Source organism: Scomber scombrus, chromosome 20 (genome assembly GCF_963691925.1).
Source record: "Scomber scombrus chromosome 20, fScoSco1.1, whole genome shotgun sequence".
Taxonomy (NCBI): Eukaryota; Metazoa; Chordata; class Actinopteri; order Scombriformes; family Scombridae; genus Scomber; species Scomber scombrus.
In genome coordinates this window covers 723,036-749,165 of record NC_084989.1, presented here as the reverse complement: position 1 = coordinate 749,165, position 26,130 = coordinate 723,036, and the positions used below count along the sequence as shown (strand labels likewise).

The 26,130-nt window shown below is 40.5% G+C and overlaps 1 pseudogene; it reads right to left on the bottom strand.

Annotated features, from left to right (window-relative positions):
* Window positions 1-1,799: 1,799 nt before the first annotated feature.
* Window positions 1,800-4,090, bottom strand: LOC134002594 (uncharacterized; annotated as a pseudogene).
* Window positions 4,091-26,130: the final 22,040 nt, after the last annotated feature.

The following is a 26,130-nucleotide window of genomic DNA, read 5'->3' as shown; positions in this document are numbered from 1 at the left end:
ATGGATATTCTGATACCTGTGATTGAAAGACAAAATTATTTTGACCTAAGATTTGGACTTTATTGAAATCTAACCAGGTTGCATCACAATTCTAACTGAATTTGAATCATTATTTAAGATTCATTTTAACTGTCTTTTGAAGCAGTTTACATTATATCAAGCTTATGTTATAACTCTCAAGACAACAACTACTGTTCCTCTGAAAAGAACAAATGTCTTATGTAAACCCTGTGAAGGGACTTTGATTTTATCCTGTGCAGACCTGAGGTGAGAGACTTCCTAAAGCTAGACTCACTTTTGAGACTTTTATTTGTGAGCATAGTTGTGACTCTTAAAATGGCTCTAAAAGGCTTTTTGTTGTGTGGTGTTGTCCCAGGTCAATAACAGTTCACAATGTATCATGTATTATCAACACATTGTAAAAACCTGTAATGGTGCCATGTTTCTAAACCTGATTTGCATGAAAGGTTCAAAGTTGTTTCTTGTAACCATATTGGATGTTTGATGTTTATGACATCTCACTGTCTGATATGTGTTTATATGCAGTCTGCATTGAACAGACTTCTTCAACCCCTTAGCAAACATTAATTAGTTAATTCAAACATTTCTACAAATGTTTCTACTTGAAAACAGTATTCACTAACAAAGACCACGCCAACTGAGATATGAGTTTAAGCATTTATTGTGTGAATTAGAAAAAGGGTTGAGGGATAGGGAAGGAAGGATGGGGGGTGAGGGTTGAGGGTAGATGGGTAGGGATGAGGGGATGAGGGTTGAAAGGGATGAGGGTTGAAAGGTCGAAGAGGAGGGATGAGGGGTGAGGGTCGATTGGATGTAGGGGTTAGGGTCGTGGGGATGTAGGGTTAGGGTCGAGGGGTCGTAGGGTAGGGAGGGAGAAGTGAGGGTCGTGGGGATGGGGGAAGGGATGGGATGTAGGAGAGGGGGAGGAGAAAAGAAGAGAGGTTTAGGATGTAGTGTGGATGAAAGTTGAAGCCGGGTGCCAGGTTGATGAGGAGGCGCAGGATGCTGTACCCGTCTCCTAGTTGAGTTTGGGAAGGGAACCGGGGCAGGATGAGATTCTGGGTGGGGGAGCTGTCTCAGCGTCTGGTCCGTGATGCAGATCCCCAAAGAGACTGTGGTTACTGTACCTGTTTCGGTAATGAATAGTGGATCGAGTGGGGAGGCTCGGCTGGTTTGTCTTAATTGGATGTAGGCATGGATGGGTTCGTATGGGCTCAGGAATGAATGAGAACGGAAAAGGAACACAGGTTGAGGCTGGCCGGATTGATTATTTGGCTTTTTCTGAGGTGGAAGATGAGTGTGTCGGGAGAGTGGATTGATATGTCGGGTATGGTGGCGTGTTGCGATGGGTCGTAGTGAGAAGAGGACGTTGTGAATTCTGAACAGCGGTATAGGTAGCCGGTGAGGAGGGTTCTGATACGGCGTGTGAGAAGGTCTGAGGTGAGAGGTGAACGTTTTGCGGTGGGATGAGATTCAGCTTTACGGAGTCCTTTAATTAACATACGGATGTGAGAGTGGGAGAAGCTGGGACATGGAGCTCTGGAGGACAGTTTAATAATGAAGTTGATTCCGCTGATATATGTTTGGATAGTGGTTGTTTGGTTGTATTAAATGAAACTGGAAATGGTAAGGACGTTGAGTGGTGGAAACAGGAGGCAGTGTGCTGCGTGAAAGGTTGAAAGCGATTCCACCCTGTCAGGTAGGATGACAGGGTTCAGGGTGGAGGCTGTGGAGGATGGCGTCCTGTGATGTAAGTATTAGGTGTTCCAGTCGAGGATTTATGGGAAGATGGTGGCTGAAAACGGTGGGACCTGCGTCGGGAGTTGATCGGCTGCTGGTGCTAAGCGTCTGAATTACTGGAAAGAAAAACGAGGGAGTGAGTCAGCGATGGTGTTTTTGTAGCCGGGTATGTGATGTGCTTGAATGGTGAACTGGTGTTGAGCTGACACTTGGGTGAGTTTGCGCTTGAAGGGCATGATGTCTTGGCTACGTGAACGTCCTTTGTTAATAATGTCTACGACTACTGTATTATCGGTGTATATGGCTATGTTCAGTGTCAACCACTCGTGCCCCCAAAGGATAGCTGCGATAATTATCGGGTACATTTCGTGGACAGCGGATGAAGGTGTCAGAGACGAGAACTCGGAAGGCCATGTGGCAGAAAACCATCTGCTGCCAAAATAGCCGCCAAAGCCGATGGACGGGGCTGCATCCGTGTATAAGTCTGTCTCCGGGCCTGGAGACATAGTCCTTATAAAAGAAAGAAATCCCGTTCCAAGAGGACAGGAATTGATGCCACAGTTGTAATTCCATTTTACAACCTTCATCCTAGGTGATATGGTCGTGGAGGGATGGGATGGAGGCGGATACGGAAAGGAGATGCGACAGGAAGGCCCCGCCTTGGGGAATGATACGGATGGCGTAGTTAAGTTGACCCAGCAGGGAAAGCAGCTGCCGTTTTGTGCACTGGGGAGCCAGGAGGAAGTTGGAAACAAGGAGTGAAATCCTATTGAGTTTGTCTGTGGGTAGGGATGCTTGAAGTAAAACTGTGTCCAAGGTTATGCCGAGGAATACAAGTGAAGTGCTGGGACTCTGTGTTTTCTATGGAGAGAGTGGGACCCCGAGTTCGCAGAATGCTGAAGTCAGGGTAGTGAGGCCGTGGGCGGGGGGAGAGAATTTTATTTTATCTTATTTTATTTTATTTTTTTATTTTTTTTATTTATTTATTTTTTTTGGGCTGCTTTTACACCTGAAAGTCAGGCAAACAGCAAAATAATAAGCACCCTGCCAGGAAACACCAAAGAGATGCCAGTAGTCAGGGTGGATGGAGAGTACTTTGAAGGCACTAGTGATGTCTGCTGTGGACAGCCAAGCACCTTGACCTGCGAGACGGATCAGTGAAATGGCATGGACGATTGTGGCGTACTGCATGGAAAAGTCAAGGCTGGGGATGAGGCTGTTGATGCTTGGGACGGTGGAGCTGTGGGAAGAGAGGTCGATGACATGTGTCCTTTTACCGGAATATTTTCTTGTGGCTATGCCTATGGGTGGAATAAATAAATAGACGGAAAGGTGGGCTGGAGAATGGGCCGGCCGATAATAAACCTGTTTTTTACTTTGGCGGTCAGGAGCGAGTCGACCGAGTCCGGGTCTGACGTGGCTGACTGGAGATTATGGCAGTTATAGGAAGAGACGGGCATGACCTGCAAACCGGGATAGAAACCATTTGTAAAACCGTGGATGAGGTAATCTACAAACTGGCGGTCCGGGTGGTTATGTAAACTACGAGCTAGGGCAGGGATGGTAATGGGAGTGTCCCAAGTACTTACACGATGGTTGCTTCGTGGGGTTATGGGGACAGGTTACTCTGGTGTGGGCCCCGCCGCAGAAGGGGCAGGTGTGGAGGAAACGACGGCTCGACGCGTTGCAGCCAAGGTCGTTAAAAGTATTACATACCATCCGACCGCCCTGGAACAGCATGGGTCTCCCTCGTATGTGTAGGCCTTTGGAAAAGGGGCCGAGGGCGGCCGAGCGACTATCAGCTGGTTTAGGAGGGATGGAAAGCGGAGGGGCTGCTGGGGGGTAAGGGTAGGGGTAGGGGAGGGGAAAAGAAGAAAGAGGAGGAAATACGGGTGGTTGGCTGGGAACCGCGGAGGCCGCTGTAGGAGGGACGCCGGGATTCCGGAAGTGGCCGCGGATTGCGGTGGGCGAGTCCGGTGTGCTGCTGCGAGTCGGTGTAGAGTTTGTAAAGTGTTGACTTGCGGTCCGAGTTGCTGAAACGGATGTTCAGACGTTTGAGCTCCTGCTTCAAGCGGACGACGGTCCAGGCCGAAGCGATTGGAGCCGGGAGACGGTCGGGTAGCTGGCGGTGAAGTGATGGCTGGCCGCGGTGACTTCTCCGGTGGCCCGGGCTGCGGGATCTCGAGCAGGGTGGAGAGGGGCTGCGGTCAGGAGCGGCGTCCCTTGAACGCCGTCGGTGGGACGTATTCGAAATGAGACAAAGGGGGATAGAGCGGAGAGGGTGTGACTTAAGTACTGCTTGAGCGGAAATTGAGAGGGTATGAGGCATGGTCTCCGTTCCTGAACTTTGTTATAAAACTTCATAAGTTGTCTGTTCATTTGTTTGATTACGTTTCATATGTCAACAAAAACAACACACACAATATTTAATGTATCCGCGGCAATGTTCATCATACATGGATAACCAGGTTATCCAGAACAGAACGCTGATGATTTGACATGAGTCTGGATTGTTTGGTTCTTCAAAGTTTCTTGAAATTCATCTGGAATTTTTGTCATGGCAGTAAGGCCATAAAAGCAAACCTGCTACAGTGCAGCCTGACAGTTGACAGTTACTGTAGCTGGATGACCAAGATGTTATAGGTTGAACCCCATCAATCAGTTTTCAGATATAAATGTCTTGCTTTCTAATATTTACAATGAAACAATGTTGATATAATAGGATTTTAGATGAGAACAAGAAGGTTGCTCAAATCATTATGATTGATTGATAATTATCAGAATTCAATTTTTATAATGGAGATTTGCCTTATGTGTGTGTGTGTGTGTGTGTGTGTGTGTGTGTGTGTGTGTGTGTGTGTGTGTGTGTGTGTGTGTGTGTGTGTGTGTCCAGGCTGTGATAACAGCTTCAGGACCTGATCAGATAGTTAGACACATAACTACAAGTTATATTTACCAGGCAAATAAGCCTCATCTCCCCACTCTGCAAAGCACACAGCAAAGTTTGCATAGCAAGGAAAAAGATCAGTGGAAAGTTATGACAGTGCAAGACAGCTGTACAGAAAATATGAATCTGCTAAGGGCAGAGGGGGTTAGTACAAAAGAACAAGGACAACAGGTTATGGATAGTTATGATCAACAAAGACCAGGAGCAAAATGTAAGTACGAAACAGCTGTTGTTCAAAATACGTATTGAAGACATATCTTTCAATTTTGAAATTTGACAGTTATTTAATATATTTGGCTTCTTCAGTCTTGTGAACAGTGGACAAGCGGCTGCAGTTTCTCTGACAAGGCATGGTTGTGTAGTTGGTTTTGAACAATTCAGTAGCAGGATGTTTTGTTTCAAAATAAGGTTGCATCAGATAAAATTAGCGATAATCACTATCATATAATCAATGAAGTGTTGAAGAGCAGACAGAAGAAAGATGAGCACATGAGAGTTGGAATGAGGTCACATGAAGTTACAGGAAGATCTGTAGAATATCTCCCATTGCGGGTTATGTTTTACTGTATTATTGAAATAGGTGGAGCACAGTTAAGTGCAACAGTGTGCAACAGCAACTGACACGTAACATGATAAAGTGTCAGATATAGCAAGCTCCAAAGTGCTCCTGATGGCCACACCAGACGTGTTTGAATATGCATTAGAGTAGATCCTGATGAGCATGTTGGCACCTTGCCTGGCAGCAATCGTTGTTTGGATGTGTATGTGGATGGATGAATATTGACATGTTAAGTGCTTTTAGGTGGTTAAAAGACTAGAAAGGCACTATATAAATGCAGCCCATTTACCTAATCTTACAGTTTGATTCATTTAAAATAAGATTAATCTTAAACTATAATGCTGAGGTTCTTTATTGTCAACAAGTCCCATTAAAAAACAAAACTAATGTGTGTCTATTTTTCAATACTTTAGAAATCCCTTACCCTTCCCTACCCTAGGCTCAGTAATTCACTAAAACAGCTGGACACTGCAGTCTTCAGCAACCATTACACAAACACAAGACAATATTACATTTGTTGGCGACTACTTTCAGCAGCAAATGGCATATTTGGTGCGTGAGTGAGTATTTGTGGCAGCAGGACAGTATGTGTGGGATTGAGTCAAAATAAACTACACTGTGTGTATTCATGTTTATGAAGGAACATGTCACCCAGTGCAACACTATGGCTCACTGATGTGTTTTAATATTTTTTGGACAACAGTGGATGTCAATGGCACAGAGAACTTCTGTATCTCAGGCTTTGATACACTCAATACTTGTTATAGTATAAATTCATTGTAGATTTTGGTGTTTTCAAAAAGATACAGAATATAACCTGATTTATCCTTTAATCCTGAATTATGTAAATTGTGTTAAATTGCATAAATTGTTATAAAAAGCAGATTACAATTTGAAATTAATAATTAGACTGTCAAAAATGTCAGGACATAGAGGAATGATTCAATGATTAAAGCGGTTTGAGCATCATGAAGTTATTTTTTGATAAGAGACAACCATAAAAGAAACACGTGGGACAAAGTGTTGTGCTTTGTTGTGCTTGTTCAGGTGGAGCAGGTCAAGTCCAGCTCTCAGCAGGTGGAACAGCTTCAGCTCTGCAACTTCAGGTCACTCTGAACCACTCAGGTTAGACACCACTTATGTGTAACACACACACACACACACACACACACACACACACACAAACACACACACACCCACACAGCACATAGTGAGATGTACATTGCTACATTGGCCCTTTTCCTGTTGGCAGTGTGATGGACATACTCAACCTGTGGAATGATGACCCAGAGGAGGTTTTGCTGGATCTGGGCTTTGGCTGTGATGAAGATGATATCTCTGGTCGCATCCCGGCTCGATTCATTAACCATCAGTCTCAGGCCAAAGGAATAAACCTCCAGGTATTTCTGGAAGCGCAGAAGAACCGGTTGGATCTGGAGAACCCAGATGTCAGCAGTAAGTCATAGTGGAGTCAAGTGGAGGGAAAGGCAGAGGAGGGGTATTCAATTGGTTGCAATCTGCAACCTCACTGTTAGATTTTACCAAATCCTATGCACTGATTTCTGATTCTTTTCATATAAGAGCATCGGTGAGGTCCAATACTAATGTTGCGTTATGAAGCCTGGCTCACAGTCAGTGTTAAAGTTAATCCTTAGGGTGTGAGAAGGGGCTGAGGTCTGAATTCCATGTTGGTCAATCAAGTTCTTCCACACCAAACTCAGAACACTATTTCATCATTCCATTATAGAGCAAATAGTCAATAATTATACATTTGCTATTAATCAAAAGTTTCAGACATTATATCAGATGGGGTTGTTTTGTTTGTGTTTTTCATTTTATGTTTGGATTAGGTTGATTATGGTGTATACTTATAGTCTGTCAGGGCGCACTCACACTAGGGGCATTTGATCCGTACCGTGCTGAAGCACGGATGTCCCCCCTCCCCTGTCCCCCGCTGTCCTGCACTCACATTATCCCAACCGTACCGTACTCAGGCACGGTTACTTCCCACACATTGCGCAAAAACATACAGACAGTTTACACTCATAAAACATGAACAGGTGTGTGTTTGTGTGCTGTGCGCTGGTACTATGATTAAAAAGTGCAAGCTTGTTCTTCTGAGTCATGCCTGTGTAGTATGCAGTACTACAGATACTTGTGTAAAAAAGACTCCGTAAAAGCAGACGTCCTGATTCAACTCTTTACTCCAGTAAAAGTAAGACTTAGTTTAATGACTTAGAAGTCGCCAAATGACTTTAACTAAAGTTAGTTTATATAATGCAGATTTGTAAAATATGACTTTTATGAGGGTCAGAGAGTCACAGATAATAAACTTAGTATTTCATAATTGTGGTAGCAGCGGTGCAGCAGATGTAATGAAGTCCACGCAGCACGCTGGATGCAAACTAATATTAAGCCTATAGCCTTTTCATTATAATGTCGATGGACATAAATTGAGTCCTTACCAGGACTCACACTAGCCAAATAATCCGGATTTTAGGGGGCAAACGTGCTTGGGCACGGTACGATTACCTAGTGTGAGTACGCCATCAGTGACATTAGTTGTTGGAATAATATCACTGTTTTAGACAAGTCAGATCTGGTATAATTAGAAGATAATACTGTCAGTTACTTGTTCAATAACTTATTTCAAATCCTTGTCTTTTCTCTTCTCCTCTGTTACCTTCAGATCGTTTCAGACAGCTGGAAGTTCTCCAGCAAGTAACTACAGCCTTTTCCTCCTTGGTGGGATCTTCCCTCTCGTCCTCCCCTCTCAGGGCATCGCAGGGAAAAGATCTGCCCCCTGAGGCTCGAGAGAGGAGGAAGCGCATGGGCATGCTGCTCCGACGAGCATCAAAGAAGTCACAAAGCCAACTATGCCACAACCCTTCCACCCAGGACCCAACAACACCTCCTGAAACCTCTCCTCCCAGTGCTTCAACGGAGTCACTGCAGCCTCCACCCAGCCTCGGCGACAAGAAAGTCCTCTTAAAGAGAGTCAGACCTGGACTTCAGGAGACTGTGTGTCTAAGTCCTCTGGCAGAGGAGAAAGGAGCTAGTCCAGACCCTCAGTCCCAGTTTCACTTGGCTTCTTTCAGTGTCCCCGAGGGAGCACCCAAACCTCGGGTCCCGAGGGAAGGTTACCCCCTGACAGCGAACACTTTTTTACAAAGGAAGAAGAGTCCGGGGCAAGCCAGGGAATCATTTGAAATGGAAGAGGCAAGTTGAACTGCAACAGTTTGTCAAAAGCAAAATACTAACTGCCAAATCAACACAATCATGTAAAACAATACAACTTGAATACCAGATACTTACCTCTTGTACATTTTAAAAATACCTCCTCATGGAGAGCAGAGGCTGTGGTCAGAGTGATTAACAATTTCCATTGGTTACCAAATCGTCTAATGTACCATGCAAGACTTCTGCCTTTGCTTTCAAATATTATATTTGTTCAAAGTATGATCATACAGAAAAAGTGCTTTCTTTCTAGTAAATTAATCCTGATTTTAACAGTGCATTTCCTATTTTCTGACCAATCCCATTCATATACAGGATGTGCAAATGTACCCACAATGATTTGCATTCACATATCATTCAAATATACAGTATATAAATGTTTGTTGGCCACTATTACGTTTTTCAATTTTTATTTTTTGCCAAGTTCATCTCCATTGGGGTTTTTATATGTCATCAAAATGCTGCAGATGATATTATGTGATGACTACATACTAACTTAAAATAGTAAATCCACATTAAAGTTTGTTCTTCCTAGAATATTTATAATATAAACAAGCATCCCCCTTCCCTTCCCTTCCATCCATCCATCCAACCCCAAGGTGAGAGAATTTAAAATGTTTAGAAATCTTAACATGTACAATATACTAGATCTGAACCTAACACTGTGAGCTCTCAAGTGTTCCAGGTTACACTTATGATCACATGCAGAACAAGGAGCTATACATGTGTAATGTGTTCATATTTAAAATACTATACTTGCTAAATATTCTGATTCAATATTTTTCCATTGTTTTACAGCCAATATCTGCTCCTAAAGTAGGGTTTATATTCTCATACTTCTGTTCAGGCAATTCAAAACAATGGCTTTGGTTGAATATTGAAAAGGTCCTCAAAATGATATGACAAAATATGGTGTTGGTCCATTACCTCCAGAACAACACATACAAGTACTTTCTGATCTGATGATCTTTGGTGAAGCTTAGGTTAAGGCACCAACATGATGTGGTTAGGTTGGACAAACTTTATTGTTATGGCCTGGCTCACTTGGACACAACAAATAGGAAACACACCAGTATTACATTTTAAACCAAAAGTAAACCAAATTAAAGAATGATATAAATATGTAAAGTATGGAGTGTGGAAATCAGTAAAGTCAGCAGTGTGATGTGTGATATGCATGAGGGGAAGCTATGGGTGAAAGTGTTGTGAAGTTGCATAAAAGCACATCATCTGAGGGTCAGAGAGAACTTCCTGCTGTAGCCAGACTTAAATCACCTGGAAACACTGTGAGCTCTCAACCTGCAGAATAATCACCTGTATTAATAATTTAATACTAAATCAAACCCTAAGATGACACTAGTGGACATAACATCATAGTTTTGATCAAAAATACTTGTCAGGGGACCTTTGTCATCATGGTCATGAATATTAACAACTTTGTTTCATTTAGAAAAGGTAAAAGAAACCAGTGTTGATGGTCAGTATGAAAGGGATAAGGAAGGGATCAAGAACTGTGATCACCGATGTTCAAGTCTGAAGTTTTGCTGAACCGCCCATTCATACTAACCTTGTTCCTCTGTCACCTTAAAATACAATTACACTGTTTCCTCCTTTGCTCCCATCAGACCAGAGTCATAATTCCTACGGCTGCTTGAATGCTTTGTCACTTGAACATAAACTCATATGGTTTTTGGCCACTGAAACAAGTAACCATGGTTGTTCTTGTGAGGATAGTCTCAGCAGACATCACGATGCAAAAATGAACAAAAACCAGAAACAAATCTTAAAATATGAGAAACAAATCTACCAGCTACTACCCACTTCCCATGCAGAGTTTACTAATGTGATCTTATTTCATATCTCATTCCAGGTCCACAGTTTTGATGAAAGTAGTGTCACAGGGAGCTACGCTGGAGGAACAGACAATTTAGGTGGGTCACAACCCCATATTCAGATCAGAATGAACAGGGTAAGAATTCCAGTACCACAATGTGTCAACATGCTTAACAACCCAAACTTTAATTTAAAAAAAAAACACACAAACATACAAACTTGTTTATTCCATATTGTTAACAAAAATTCACACCATGTCTGCTCCAGATCGCTTCACAGTAATTCACAAGAATTTTGTAATACAGTTAATTAAAGCAGCAAGCAACAATGAATAACTTTGTTTGTAATCACTCTTTGCATTGCATTGAAGGGTGAGGCAGCTGCGGTATTTATACTGAGGGACTGTTGACACGGCTCCGAATTAGGATTGGGATTATCGGACATTGTGTGAATGGGTAAAATATTACTTCTTGTGTGCAGGAAATGACATATTTCCTGTTGTAGCTGACATATTGGAAATGGTGTATACATTTGATTAGGGATGGGCAATATGATCAAAATCTTATATCTCAATATAAGTCATTTCATATCCTCATAATGATACCTAGCCCAGCCCATAGCACAGCATGCCTGTCAATTTTGTCCAAAGCATTAAAACAGGAAGTTATTGTAACTCCAAATTATTTTTTCCAATCTGGCCAAAATCTCTCAGGCTTTCGTCACATGTATATTTGAGACTTTACTGGCAGCTTAATTGTCTTTGCGTTGGTATAACATATGCAGTTCATGTGCACATGACTATGTAATGCATTTGCATACAGTTTCAACATCATCGGACAAGCTGGCCTGATGCAGAATTGCAGAGTCATTAGAGGCTTTGGTCATTTTCATATTGGGATCATTGAACAGCATGGCACAGGTGTCCTGTCAGTGCAAGATATTTATCCAGTTGTACTTTTCTCTTACATAGGTCTAACATTTTGGTAACAATTGGTTTACCTGCCTTATGCTCTCTCTCTGTCCCTCATGTGTAGGTACCTCTGATAATGCACATTACAAAGTAGGAGCAGCTAAACAAACTATAGACTACAACATTACATTTTGAGCCATTTTAAAGGACAGTCAGACATTAGGTAGGGACTCTTACCTGCTGTCTTACCCCAAGTTAGATGAGGCCAAACTTAGAATAGTGTATAGTATAGTGTAGAATAGTATAAATGTAACTGAGAATCCCCCTGTTGCTGTATAAACTGAACGAGGGAACACAACAGGACTACAAGTCCAAACTTCTCAATTTAAAGATTGTTTTATTTCATTAATGATGAGACCAAACTTTCTATGGATGTCAGTTTTCGAGCCATGACAAAGGCTAAAATGTGACGTACAACAGACTTGTTTTCAGCCTAGCCGATTGCCGATTTTCAACAACATCTCCTCTTAACTGATTGGTAGGGGTGCCCATACCAACCAAGTCCTCAAACATACAGTCATACATGTGCACAAAAAATATTAGGTTGATGGCTCCACTAGTATGCAAGATCAGGTGTGAACAGACACACACACACACACACATTCACGTGACCAAACACATAATCTCCAGGTGTAATAAGTGTGTCAATCTATGCTTGTGAGTTTATGTGTGTGTTGTTGTTGTTGAATGGTTATAACTATATGTATAAATGAGTATGAGCATGCATGTGTGGATTTCTTACTCCTCCAGGTTCTGTATACTAAAGAGACATACTGTAGGCCTACTTGGCAGCTGCCTGCCTGCTTGTGCAGGGAACAGCTGTGAACACGCCCCTTGCATTGGGCTGTGGGTTGCCAGGTTGCGGTGACAGATGGGTTGAGATTGTACCTAGTGTGTGGATTTTGTATGTAGATTTGTTTCATAGACAATATGACAACTTGGGTGATGGGAACACCCCAGGAAAAATAGGATGTTGGCAGGAATGGATGAGACTAATATTTCTCACTTGTACCTACCATACAGACTTGACAGTACATGTACTCAAGTACAGTTTTTGAGGTATGTTTCATTGTACTTTATACTTCCACTTCACTACATTTCAGTGGAAAATATTGCATTTTCTAGTACACTAGAAAAAAATATTAAACCAGTGGTTTCCAGCCTTTTTCGCTTTTGACATCTCACTAAAAGCAATGTCTGCGATGTCTGTGTTAACAGCTCCATCAAATATCCATTTTACTTGGAGTATTTTTTGCATGGCTGTATTGTTTTGTTTACTTAAGTAAAGTAAGTATCTGGCTACTTCCACCATGGGCCTGTTCATCAGAATATTACAACCATATTCCCAAAATGTTGCTGTTTACCTTCACAAAATGTAGTTTTGGTCTGGATACATTGAATGCTGTTATATTATGATTATAATGCACTGTCTTTCCCTTCCTTTGTTTTTCCTTTCCTCCCTCGTCTTTGAGCAGTTTGGGGTATGATACGGACCAACAGCTGCCAGTCAGACAGCAGTGGTTTTCTAGAAGAGTCCACCATCCCCTCCCTACCTCAGCAGCCATCAACTGGACCTGATCTCATTAAGGTCTCCTCACTTAGTAATACCACCAACTTTATGAAAGTGCAATTCTACATAGTTTATGCAGTATGTATAGAACAGTTATTGTGTCCTGCTGTTTGACTGTGTGTGATGTGTGTTTGGTTGCAGGCTCTGTCAGGCCGGTCAACAAGGAGCACTCACAGCCAGAGCAGTGAGAGGCCAGGCTCTCCTTCTCCTCCTCCCCATACCTCATCTCTCACTTCTTCCGCTTTTGATAAATCTCTCTTTTCATCAGCCTGCATTTCACCAGAACATCCATTAGTCCCCCCTCACCAATCTCTTGTCTCACTGAGTCTCCCAACATCTGACCTGCAAAATTCAGAGACAGAGATACCACCACATCAAAATCAGTCTCCACCTAACCCTCCTGCTTCTTTGCCTGCATTGGTGTTTGAGTATCCTCTTCCCAACTCTTCCTCACTCGAGTTACCGAGCCTAACTCACTCCCAATCTTCAGCTCTTATTTTTCCTGCCTCCTTTACCATTCCACCCCTTACATTGTCCCCCATTCAGGATGCCTCAGCGACTGAAGGGTCAGAGGACCTCTCTACTTTCTCTCATGACTCTGAAGGCACAGCATGCTCTGGGAGTTCCCTTTCTCCTACATCATCTGATATTCCTCCCCTAAATCTGGATACACAGTCAGAAAAGTCTGAGATATTCCCTTCCCCATCTTTACCTGACCCATCCTATTTAACCTATCCCCAAACTGAGTCCCCCTCACAGTGCCAAGAAGACAATGAAAAATATTCCCTTTTCCCAGTTTCTGATGAACTAGGCCTCTCTGATCCACCTACCGATTCAAAAAAGGAAGAGGAAGAAATACCCTCTTCTCTCTCCTTTCACTTAGATAAAGAAGATCCCTCAGCTCCATCCTGTCTCATTCTGGACTCCTCTAAGTCTGATGAGGGTTGTCCCACATTTCCCTGCCTTTCTCCTAACCAAAACACAGATGGTCAGATAGATCCATCTGTTGAAGGAATTTCAGACTTGACAGAGCCAAAGCAGTCCATCTCTCAAAAGGACAGACCATGTCCTCATGATGATAACACAGACGCAGCTCCAGTCTCTCCTGTCCAAGATGTTACTCATGTTAAGATGGATCACCTCTCTTTGGACTCAGAGGATACCCTTCATATGAATGAAAAAGGAGAGGGAGAGGATGAGAGACATACTTACACTGTGCAGACTCAAGAGTCTGTTTACATCTCAGATACAGAGAGTTCTGCAGGTCTGTCAGGTTCTAGATTAGTCTCAGAGGAAGTATGTTACGAGACAAGAATAGGTCCACAAGTCCCCGCCTGTAGTTTGCATGATGAGCTTTTAGCTGAAACCAAACAGGAAGAATTTAATAAAGTCTCTCAAGTGGAAATTGATGGCACAGAAAGTAAGTATTTAGTTTTACTTGATGAAGCGCGAGAGGCACACAGCAGAACTGAAGTGGAGGTGTCTGATTTGATCGAGATTGAAAGCTTAGATCTGGTGTTTGAAACCTCAGTGGATGGCTTGGAAAATGAATATGGAGATGTGGATGCATTTTTTAAGCAGCTTGATACTGAAGGGCGAGTCTACTGGGCAGAACCCATCCAGGTTTCCAGTACGACCCCTGTACTTGGAGAGTCAGGCAGCCTTGAGAGCTCAGATGCATATCCTGGGAATGCTCTGTTGCCAGGGGGCTCAGCAGCTCTAGATTCATTCTCATCCACAGATAAAGCCATACCCTTAACATCATCACCTTCAACAACAATGGACACTGGGCAGGCTTCATTAACAAATGCATCTTCACTCACAGAGGCTCTGCCTCCATTTTCATCCTTCTCCACAACCCCCCATCTTAAACCATCGAGCCGCTCTGTATCTGTCCAGATGTCTTCCTCTCCATCCTCTCACATTGTCCACAGGAAGGATGTTCCCTATGTGACTGACTCAAAATGCACCCTTCTCCCTAGTGTTCTCTCTTTGGACACCTCCACCCCTTTCCGTGCTGTTCAGTCATGGACAGACCTGCAGATTCAGCGAAACATGTTCACCCAAAAGTTGTCATATGGAGGTCTTCATACAGAAAGTACACAAAGACCTGCAGTGATCTTCTCTTCATCTTCATTTTTGCCTCTGCAGTCACATGACTGCCTCCCTGGGTTGGCTGGAAATTACCAGACTGTGTCAGTGTCTGTGGATACAGGGCTGTGGCCTGACGAGGATGAAGAAGTAGACAGGAATGAAGATGAGGAGAAGCTGTGGGAGGCCAATCAGACAGCTACCATGACATGCTGCTGCTCCTGTGACCACCAGGGTAGTTGCTGTACTCAGAAGAATTGCACCTCACAGAACACACTGGGAAACATTCCTGTGAGTAATACATATACATTTCTGTGTTAATGTCTTTAGTTAAACTCGTTTCACACTGATAGAATACAACCACAGCTTTCTATCACTGACCTATGGTGCTACTTAAAATAACCATATGCCATTCAGTACATCAATAGGTAGGTTTTTATTTTATTTTTTAAGACTTGACTCTTTCTGTATAGGCCATGTAATCAACCATAATATTTTTTACCAGTCTAATATCCTTTAAAAGTTTCCTGCAGTCTGCCTAGGTTATTCTCACTGTTCAGTCTTCAGTGTATGGACACATCCCATTTGAAGACAGAAGTAACGCAGCCACCATTACTTGTGACACCCATGTACATAATGTTTATAAGATTGCATAAATAAATAACCAGAAGATCCTATTAAACTGATATATTAGTTTTGACATGAAATTACCATTCAAATAAAGGTTTTGATCTAAAACTTAAAGTTGTCACTGAAATTTTGTGACATTTTAAATTGACAGCTGGCTAGATAGATTGTTAATCTCTGCTTCATGAAATTAATTTCACTTTAATTCATCTCCATTCAATCTTCATGTTTGCATTTTAAGTGGCATGCTGACAACCAACAGATCAGGGAATGTATGGGCTCAACTTAGAATCATATGTACTGTAGCTGTGTATCACCATCATTGACAGTGTGAAAACATTTTGCATTTGTGAATGTGTACAAATGCTTTGATCAAATTAATTCAAATTTTTGAATATGTAAAAAATATCTGAACACAGATTTAAATGATGAATATGTAAGGAGATGCCATTGGATACTGAATTTAGAGATTTCCACCATAATGACGCATTGAAAAAAATAGTTGGCTTCATATTTCTAGAGAGAAGCTGACACTTGTATTGGAACCAGCATGTAGCATCCAAAGAGAGCACCATACATGAATCAGATGTTATAGATGGTATTAGTCTATACAGTCAGGCTGATGTTAATACTTCTTTCAAATACAGTCCCAGTATATGATGTGTTATATTGACCAGGCATTCACCCTGCATTTGACCCAATCATATGACAAACTAAATTGACCCACTTAGGAAGTGGAGATTCCTAGTGAAGAGAACTATGGATTTTGATTTTCTGTTTTCAAAATCAACAGTGAGCAGTGAAGTATGATGTTTCCAGCTTCCAATGAGTCACGATGTTTGCACTTTGATATAAACAGTGTGTTTGTTGTCATGTTACTATAGTTCTTGAGGTGGACACCTTTCAGAGCCAGGACTGTATTTACATATGAATGTCTCATTTCCATGTGTGGAGCTCTCTCTTCATTCTGTCTTCTGCTCTCCATTCTTGTCTTTTCTCTGTTTAATACAATTTAATTCAGCAACATACATAAGTGACACCTAAATTAACTGTGTTTTGAATTTAATATGAAATATAGAAAAGAGAAGCTTGTATTAACATTTTTTCATTAGTCTCTTCAGTAACATGTTGCATATTAAAAATAAATACTAATTCTAAACTTAATTCAACATTCACTTCTTGTTAGTCTCTAATGGGCCTATACATTTGATAGCATTCCCTCCATCGTTATAGTTAGAAATGATTCATATAAGAAGTCTTAACCATATATCCTTAATGTGGACCCACATCATATCATTTAAATGTGTTCTGTATTGTTCTTGAATTTTCATATTTCCATTATCTTGAATGTGGTACTGAAAGCTAACTCTCGCACTTGTTCTCCACAGTACTCTCTGAATGAGTTGGAGGAGATGATGCTGTGTCTGCAGCAGTTTCGCTCTGTGCTGAGCAACATGGAGGAGCACCTGTCTGAGGACCAGGCTGCAGTTTACAGTTCTCTTTCTGAGCAGGATAGGTACAAAGTTTGTTTGAACTCTGAAATATTGACTGCAGCTTCCACTAGTGGCAGCATTAAGGATACAACATTCTGACAATCATATTTTATGAGGCTGTATTTGATTATGAGAGGTACAGGCTTTAGTTTCTGAAGTTCTCTGACCCTGACATGTAAATGGTAAATGGACTGCACTTTTATAATGCATTTCTAGTCCTCTGAGCACTCAAAGTGCTTTTACATATTATATATTATAAAAAAGTAAACTGAAATGGTACATGAAAGATTGGCTGTTTCCAGGAACTAAAGATAATGTACTGTTGTTTTTTAAGAGTCAAATATAATAATTTGTACAGTCTAAGCAATAGCAGTTTTGTTTGACCTCATCAACTTCCATGTTCATGTTTTAAAAGATGTCCAATAACTCACCATATATACATTATTTGGATGTCACTAGACATGACATTACAAAATAGCGAAATACCAGTACATATGTCAAAAATTCTAAAATCAAATTTTTATCTAATTCATTATTTTTAGTAAACACACGCAGTTTATTCTCCCTTTTACTGAGCCAAATGTATTCTGATATAAGTCAAACACACCAAAGTATCTCAAAAACACAAAAGATTTTTGTGTGTGTGTGTGTGTGTGTGTGTGTGTGTGTGTGTGTGTGTGTGTGTGTGTGTGTGTGTGTGTGTGTGTGTGTGTGTGTGTGTGTGTGTGTGTGTGTGTGTGTGTGTGTGTGCGCGCATGCAGAGAGAATGTTCGAGATATAGAAGAACTGAGGCGAGCAGTGAAACAGGAGGCTGGAGAACTGGAGCTGCAGTTGAATGAACTAGCCCATCACTATGATGACAGTTTGAAAATGGTAACACACTCATACCTGTCTATCTATTCTTGTTGGGAAGTTTGTCTCTGGTGGGGAGGTTACTTGTAATGAAATGTAATTTGTTACAGATCACTAGTTACTAAGTAATGTATCTATTTTAGTTACTTCATCTTATCCTGTTATTTTTATGGCATTTAGTTTTCATTTATCTGTAATACTACAATATTATAGAGAGATAGGAAACAAAGGGAGAGAGAAAGAGTAATAACACTTGACACAGACCCGGTTGGAATTAAAAAGCTATGTGTATGTGCACAGGCATATAGTCTAGTGAATTGTGTATTTGTATCTTTGTGTTTTAAAATTAAGTTTGATCTATTTTTAAAACATTTCTGCATTGTTGTTCATTGCTGCAAGATTTATTGTGTTGTATGTTTTCTAATATTTTTCCTGCTATCTTGAATAGAAGATACACAGGCTGTTGCATGAGCAGTCTCTACTCTGCTCTCAACTCAGAGTCTTTCCACCAGGAGCCATCTGCACGTCTTCGAGCTCTGCCCCCAACAGGTCAGTAGCCACTCAGTGCTGTCTGCTGCCCTGGATTCCACCCGATGACATGCAGAGTGACCATGTGTCCTATTGGAACATCTGGAATGTGAACTCTCCTCGACATTCACCTCCTGGGTCAGAGAGCAACTGTGAAAGCCTGGGCTGTTCTCATTCTAAGGCAGACAAGCTGGACATAGTGGGCTTCCTCCAGAGAGTAAGAACACCACATGAGATGTGTAGTGTTGCCTACACCTTCCATTAGTGCCAGTCATTTCCAAAATATGCAGCCATATTTTAGCTTTTGTAAAAATGTGCAGAATTCTCTAAATGCTTTAAATGAAATTGCAAAACGACCCCGGGACTCTTTTCCATGGGTGAGCTCCTTGGCAATCATATTCTGCCTGATATTTTCTTGTGTATTTCTTGGTATTTGGTAACAGCAGCTTAATTAGAGCTCAGACAAAAAAAGACAGGAAAGGGGCCAAATCTGGTAATCAGTCAGTAAGGCAAACAAATCCAATAAGGAGCAAAAACCAGAAAGCAGTCAAAAGGTCAGGAACAGGTAGGATCCAGGAATGGAATGATAGAAAGCTAGGCAGAGAACACTAGTCATTCTGCCAGCAAGTACAGGTAATGCAGCTGGACTGGTATGTATACACAGAGGGACTAATGAGGGAAAAGGCATGGGAGATCTGAAATGGCAGGAGTATTATATTGTATATAATACAAAACATCCTTTTACATCAGATGAAATTTGAAATGATACTTTCTTCTTAATGCTGACTGTTTTGTATCCTGTTTTGCAGTTAAAGGAGTCTTTGCACCGCCCTGTGAACACAGAAGTTGGAATAAAAGGTGACTTAGCAACATCTGCTCTTGTCAACCCTTTGAATCTAGGTTTTTGATATGTATGTGTATTGAACAACATGACTACTCTTGATTCATACATCATCTATTTTCTCCCAATAAGGGATTGGGATTTAAATGTTTAATGTGGCTGCAAATGTGGGTAGAGCAGTTGTCTCAGGAGCACATAACTACTGGAGCTGGAGAGGGGTCGGGGATGCCTCAGGATGAACCATTACCCAATTTGTTTAGGGAAGTGGGGAGTTGGACTTTGTATTACAGTGAGATACAGATACTGTGAGTTACCTTTTGGAATGTTGAGTGTCACAACTTTGAGTCTGGCAGCTGTAGTAGAAGATGCTACAGCTCATGCTTTTATTTGGCTTTGGTTGTGCATGAGCTTTGTTGATGTAGCATTGTGTTAGCACGTGTGTCTCAGGATATTTAAATGGCTTGTAGGCCTTGGTGCTTTGTAACTCTGCTTTGGTTTAGTGTCTTCAATTCCAGTTTTGTGGTTTTGATAGCTGGGGTTTTGTAAGGGAAAATAATTGTTGATGTTTAGTTAAGTTGCAGACAACGTTGTATGACGGAAAAGCACACGTTAATATTAACACTGACCAGAAATTCTCACTGTTCCCATGTTCACAAAAATCCAGTGTTTTTAAATGACTGTTCTTACAACTTAATATATTGGACCTAAATATGATTTTTGAAGAGGTGTTCTTGCTGATGCCACCACATGCCATTGTGTGTGTTTGCTTTTCGTTTTGTTGTATCTACCTTTCCCATTCAATCTCCTTAAATTGCTGCTAAGGATACAAGGCTGCTGAGGTAGGACTGGGTAACAGGTTGGAGCATAGAGGATGTCAAACATTTTTGGCTGAGATGGTTTATTTTTTACAATATAAGTGCACATATACTGACTATGGAAGTCAATATATGTGCAGTTTGGCAAATGTAAGTCAAACAAAAGTGTAATAAATGTATGGTAAGATAACTTTTTTAATGTAAAATGATATTACATAAGTGCAATTTACACTCACTGAATTAATTTACAATGAATGTATAATTTCTGATTACTTGCTCATTTCTCAACTATTACATCATTCTCTATTTCAGATGTCAATGGTACTACATGAGACAGCATCTGACTGATGAAAACCTGAAGTTTCTCAAGTCACATTTGTTTCTGCAACAGTAAAACAGGCTTGTTAGCGATGCTGAGACTAGAAGTACTACAAACTACATGAGATGTAAAAACTAGAGCTACAACAAACGCCATTAGAATATCACAGGATAGACTGATTTAATTCCAAGGTAAAATATATTAATATACATATGTTAACATACATGGCCTGTGCTCAATGAATAGACAATGCTTCATATCAATAAAGCCAAGCCAATGAACCTTATACAGAACATGAATAAACACACGTTTCACTGTTCTGTTTGTTTTTTCTCTAGAAGCATATTAAGGCTGTAGAGGTTTGTAACAATAGCTCAAGCTAATAACTGACACACTTCAGAATAATGCAGGATGTACCAATTAATAGAGTACAATACCTCATCAAGATTTCAAAAGGCTTTGGTTTGATTGGAACATTAGAAATGCATTATTTGTATGAAATAGAGCTTATATAATTCACCTGCTTTAGAAAGAACATGATCAGAAACAATCTGTTGCTCCTGCTAAGATCAATAAACAATGTCATATATTAAAATATTACATAATTCAGTTTCTTATTTTATATTTTCGGATTGCTTACCTTCATGGTTCATTACTGAATGCACATCTTCAGACCCTTCACAGTAAACGTTGGGCACACTAGTTTTAAAAGCAAGTCCTTCCAGCAGGTACTAACACAACAAACTGTGTCAGTCAGAATACACTGAAATAAAAACACATGAGGATCTTGCATGTAAATCATTTTGTGAGCTCTGTTTTTAATGGTTGATATTGTAAGAAATGCTATATATTGAGTAAGTGAATAAATGTGTGTATGAGGATAGTACATCTGTGTATGGAAACAAATAATTGGCATGATAATTGGAAATCTGCCACCAACTGAATACCAAACTTATATATTTAACCACTAATTGATGTTGAAATTTAAATACCACCTAATTTATTTCACTGAAATGTTTGACTTTGAAAAACAAGCTCGTGGAGTACTTTATACTGTATGTGCTATACCACTAAGTACAAGCACAATCAATGCTGCCTCCACCCAAATGAGTGTAATTAAACAATAAACTGACAGTGGAGTTTCATGTGCTTGAACCCGTATCCATGGATGACGATGCCATTATGCTCATGACTTCAGTATGGTTATGTTTTGGCAGATTGCGGTTGATACATTTTTGTAAAATGCACTGCAAATTGGAAGCTTTGTTGGTTGCTAGCGTTGTATTCATATTGCATATTTCTAGATAGAATGTCAAAGTGCTTCATAATAAGCAGCCAAAGCAACATAACATACAGGCAGAACAAAGTATCTAGAGCTGAATGCAGCAATGATGGGGTTCAAGCAGATTGGAAGCATTTTGATCCTTGTTGGACTTAATGACCTCAATAAGTACTTGAAAGCGTAACACATGCATTAATTGCTGCATTGGCCACCTTAAGGCTATTACAAAAAACCTAGATAGTGGATTAAGATGGGATTTTCTGATCATCCTGGCTGAATTAGCCAAGACTCAGTTGAATGAAAGCAGGGGCAAATAAATTACCATGGAGATTTATCCTGTGCAGCTAGCCTGCTCCAGACCAGGCTAACAGGTTTTTGGTATGCATTTAGCCTCATTTTTATTAGCTTGCATTAAAATACCAGATGTATTGTCTCAGTTATTTTAATTTTGGCTAATAATTTTTTACAATCATTCATGTGGCAGTTATGATTACTGTTAGGCTTACTGGTTTTCATAAAGACTGCAGTTCATACTGCTGTTGAACACTAGTTCTTTTGTGGAGAGAAGATTGGCTTTCAAAGGTGAATATATTGACCTTCATATCAGATATCTGAAAATGACATGCTTATGAATTTGGAAGCAGTGAGAAAACTTAATTGCATTAATTATCCACAAAATACAGGAGAAAAAATAAACCTTACTTTCTAATGTGTAATTAAGTCTATTAAGCATTACCCTAGCAACTGAACGTAGCTAAAGACATGCACACTAGTTAATATCAAATAAATCAAATGCAATAATGTGTGATTTTGCACATTTTGAAGCTTAATTTGAATTTCCATAAAATTGAATAAATAAATCGTAAACACGGTAAAAGTAAATATTGGTTATGTGGTACTGTTGTTGGTTTAGAGGGACTCAGTATGAGAGGGGACCAACTACGCCACCTAGGGGATATCACCTCCAGGAAATATGGAGAACTGAAATGAGTTGATTACTAATAACCTTGAGTTAAAAGGCACACAGAGTCACACTGAAGGGACAGAGATGGTTCAGAATAAAGGTCTTTATTATCAATTAAACTGGACAAAGTTGCTGACAGACAAAAATGTAGTCAGTGATTAAAAGACTACAAAAATTATTATTAATACAAAGCCATTTGTATGGAAATATGATTACAATCTTTTAACCTTTAAATGCAAGTATGCCACAGGTATTAATAAACAGAATCTGAGTGGACTGAGGTCAGTAGATGGGGTTACAGGTTATACAGGTGTGTTTAGGGGTGCTACCATATACTCCCCAGGTGTATTCACAGCAACCTAAACACTCACAGCAATTGGTGTGCCACTCATGCATCTCTGTGTCTTTAACCACAGCAAACAGTGAAGGGGTTACTAGCCTCCCCTAGTATACCAGGGGGGTATTCCAGGTACACTGTAAAAAAAATCTGTGAAATATACGGTAAAATACCGGCAGCTGTGGTTGCCAGAACTTCACTGTAAGAAATACAGTGACAATGTAAAGGACATTACGGTAACCTATATTCCAAGATGTAAATTTCACAGTTTAAAACAGCTGCTTTTAAGGTAAAATACTACTAAAAACAAATATACTGTAAACCTGTCAATGGTAATTTCCTGCTAAAACAACATCAATCATGTGAAGCCGTTTATGGTAAATTACTGTGAAAAACAAATGATATTCTGTAAACCCCATAACATTCCTTTACCGTAATAAAACGTCACAACTGTATCATACATAACAGTATTTTACTGTGTAACAACATCAATAATGTGAAGCTGTTTACAGCTCACTAATGTGAAATACCAAATATTCTGTGAACTCAATCACATTATTTTACTATGAAAAACACGTCACAACTGTATCATACGTCACGGTATTTTATTGCAAAGCTTTATATTTTACAGTAAATTCAGGCAGCTGTGGTTGCCAGAATATCACTGCATGAAATACAGTGGAACACAATGGAAATTACAGTTGGTAGGCGTTAGGCCAACAGCTACTACATTTTCAAAAGGAATACAGCCTGAAGACTAGACTAGAGTGTCTACAGAACAGTGATCTTACATTTGCATCACAAACTGTTTGCATCACAAACACACAAACTGAAATAGTCAATCAAACTTTGTTGTCTGAGAATGACAAAAATAAGGCCTTAAAGCCTGGCGTTTTGGCATTAAAACATATGGTGGGGTTTTAACAAATTTGGCACACACGGACTTACCCTTTTAAATGTAATATCAAACATCTTAAATGTACAGTATGTCAGTTTACTTTTAACTCACTTAAACTTAAATTGAACTAAATATGCAACTAGTGTTGCATTGTGTTAACTCTTGTTAACAAAATTATATGTACAAAATCTCTCACAGTTTAATTTGTCTCTCTCCACTCATGATCAGCGAGGTCAGCGATAAAGGTGAGGACTCTTGGGTTTACTGACAGCTGCTTCTTGTTCTTCTTTGTTTCAACTTTTGTGCCCCTCTCAGGATTGATGTTGAAGAAACACCTGTGAAAACAACAATTTAAATTAAAGGGATATTCCGCCATTTTTGGAAATACGCTCATTTTCCACCTCCCCTCGAGCAAAACAATCGATATTTACCTTGTTCCCGTTCATCCAGCCATTCTGTGAGTCTGGCGATACAACTTTTAGCTTCAGCCTACCATAGATCATTGAATCGGATTAGACCATTAGCTTCTCGCCTGCTAGCTTCATGTTTAAAAGTGACTAAGATTTCTGGTAATTTTCCCATTTACAACGTGTCTCCTCTCAAGTTAGAAAGTGCAATAAGACCAACTGAAAATGAAACCTGGCATTTTTCTAGGCTGATTTGACATGGAACTACACTCTCATCTGGCGTAATAATCAAGGCAACTACTTGTTCTGAACACACGTCTCCCAAGATATATTTAGAAAAAAAATTAGATGTCTCGGTCACTTTTTTGGAGGACGTGCTAACTGACACCCTTCATTTACAGCAACTGTGCTAAGCTAAAGCTAAAAACGCTGCTCCCAAAGCAAGACAATGCCCGGACGGATTTTAACCGGGTTTTTTTCACTGTTCTAACTCTGGGGGTGACAGAGACTGGCTTAATTTCATTTTTGTGTGGCGTATTCCTTTAAGACGAGTTGATACATACCTCTCACGTTTCAATGCGTGCACTCACTGGCTCTGTCGCGCGGCGCAACTTTGAAAGCACTTAGCTAGCTAAATGCATTCACTAGGATCCAAACAGAGATGAAGTTAGAAGCGGCCAAACAACTCCATGTTTTCCCCTATTAAAATACAGTTACACAAGTAGTCACACGACCAAGTATGATGAGACAAAATAAAACGTGGTGCATTTCTAAGCAGGTAAGAGGGATAACTATATTGTGTGGTGGAATAACATTGGGAGCACTGAGACTCTGCGCAGTAATATCCTCACTCCAAAGTGAAACTGAAAGTGCAACAGTGAGGATATTACTGCGCCACACAATATAGTTATCCCTCTTACTTGCATAGAAATGCACCACGTTTTATTTTGTCCCACCATACTTGGTCGTGTGACTACTCGTGTAACTGTATTTTAATAGGGAAAACATTGAGGTGTTTGGTCACTTCTAACTTCATCTCTGTTTGGATCCTAATGAATGCACTGAGCTAGCTAAGTGCTATCAAAGTTGCGCCGCGCACCAGAGCCAGTGAGTGCACACATTGAAACATGAGAGGTATGTATCAACTCCTCTTAGTTAAGGGAATAACGTAGTTTAATATGAAAAAACGGTGAAGTGTTCCTTTAAAAAAAAAAAAAAAAAACCTGACACACAGTTCTTACCTCTGAAGGAGCTCAAGAGTGGAACCCAGGTCTACTGGATAGTGGATATTCAGGCAGAAGTAGCTTCCAAACATCAGGCAGATGGCAGTAATGAAGTTGGAGATTTGGTCATTCACGATCTTGCCGTCTATGCTGAGCATGAACAGCCTTGCAGCATAGCAGGAGGTTCCTGCAAAGAATAGCACACCAGCTATTAAAATGCCGTAGTGCAAATACAAAATGTTTTGAACATATCAGACAGTATTGTAGTGAATCACATAACATGAAGGATACAAAATATAACTGGGGATGAATCACACCTAGTATTTTTAAATTTGACATGCATTTATATAACATGACCATACAGGCCCCTTCAATAAACCAGAATACTTACCACATACAATGATGCAAGGTGTCACAGGCAAGTTTTCCACGAGTACTTCGTTTGCCAGGCATGTCTCCTCGATGTAGTAGAAGAGGTTCCCCTCTTTTTCGTTGAAGTATGAGACAAGAAGAAACACCATATCCTTGATGTCATCGGAGCTGCCCTCCAACGGTCCTCTCTGAAATTTCAGCTTT